Raw genomic sequence first — 1636 nt, forward strand, 5'->3', positions numbered from 1 at the left:
CATTCCTGCCCCAAAATAGCCCTGTTATAAAGTATGCATTTTACCTACAATTTCATTCAGGGTATGGAGTGGTGATTTTGATCTTATTGACTGTGAACAAAAGAAAACGGGTATAACAGTTATTAACTTAGGTACTCATGCTCCTTCCTTCCTTCCTTCCTTCCTTCCTTCCTTGTAAACGGCATCTGCTCATTGCTTCAGGCCATCTGTTCGATAACTCCTTTCTAGAGAAGTTCTTTTCTCAGTTGTGCCTACAATCCCACCAGAGGGAGCTCAAACATTGTTTGTTGTTCTGAGCTCCCTTATCCTTATTGGTTGCCCAGTACATTTGTTTTAAAGAATGAAATGTCTCTTCCCATAGTAATGGAGGAAAGTTCAGAATTGAACAAAAGGGTAACGCTGGAACTTTTCAGGTTTTTGAAAGAAAAATCTAAATTTTTTATATAGTAAAAGTAGGTATGGATAGTGCTTTAAGAAAAATGGCTAAGAGAGCATTTAAAACAAAGACACTACACACGATGACGAGTAACAGCTTCTTTCCAGAAGAATGTGTCATATTCACCTCAAAGCATAGTACTTTCTGAAACGGTCTAGCATATGTGTATTGAGCACAAGGTCGCCAGCCAGCAAGGCTCATTGCCTGCTGTCGCTCTGAGATAAACCATAGAGTTTTGGATGAATCCTAGAGTGTCACCTCCAACATAATAATGTCACTTTTGGGGGGTTTTTTTGCCTGAAGTGAAGTACCATGATGCAGTTGCCCGCCCTCACTCCCATTTTTCTCCCATCAGCCTTGGGAGCACTGGTGGGAAATGGGGAAGCGGTGGGGTAGAGTCCCTAGTGGTTGGGAGATGGATGGTTCTCCATTGGGGAGAAGGTGGCAAAGTAAATAAACGGGTTGGAGAAACTCTGCATAGAATTGTTGTGGGCATCGGACCTGCACCAATGAAAGCCTAATTTTAATGATAATATACATTCAATTTACTCTGAACAGAATGCCTTTCTTTTGTCATTAATCGCTGCAAGGACCAAGAATCATTGAAAAGGCTGTTGCCCTGTAATTCTGAAATCAGAACCACTTGGCTAGAGTGACCTAAATATGCGGTCCAGATAAAAATAGAAATTAGCACCTGACTAAGGGTTTCTCCGAGGAGGTGATACGGTCTATAAATACGCAAAGATACATGCAGATTAGGCTAATCTTGCAAAGCAGATGCACAGCCAAAAGAACAACATTGTGGCTACAAGGAAGTGGGATTAACTAAAAATGTCCCCATTGAACTGCAGTTTTTATATGAAATCGATACAATGCAATGTTGTTATCCAAATCAGTGAATGCCTCTCTGGGAGCCTTGCAGATAGATCCAAAATAATTGCTAGTTTACAAAATGCTTTACTGCATCATCTGTGCCCAGGGGTGTAGACTTCTCAGATACCAGGGGAGGAGAACGGGGCTGAACCTCATCCAGGCCCACATTTAGTAACCTATATTAAATTAATGTGGAATTATTTATAATAATTAAACTTTTTATTAAATTTTGACATATATAATACAATATAAGACAGGTTAACGACAATCAAACATTGCATAGGAGAATAGCAAAATACTTATATAACAAACATAACATGTGCCTGA

This window comes from Gekko japonicus, unplaced genomic scaffold (genome assembly GCF_001447785.1).
Source record: "Gekko japonicus isolate JY-2015 unplaced genomic scaffold, Gekko_japonicus_V1.1 scaffold249, whole genome shotgun sequence".
Classification (NCBI taxonomy): domain Eukaryota; kingdom Metazoa; phylum Chordata; class Lepidosauria; order Squamata; family Gekkonidae; genus Gekko; species Gekko japonicus.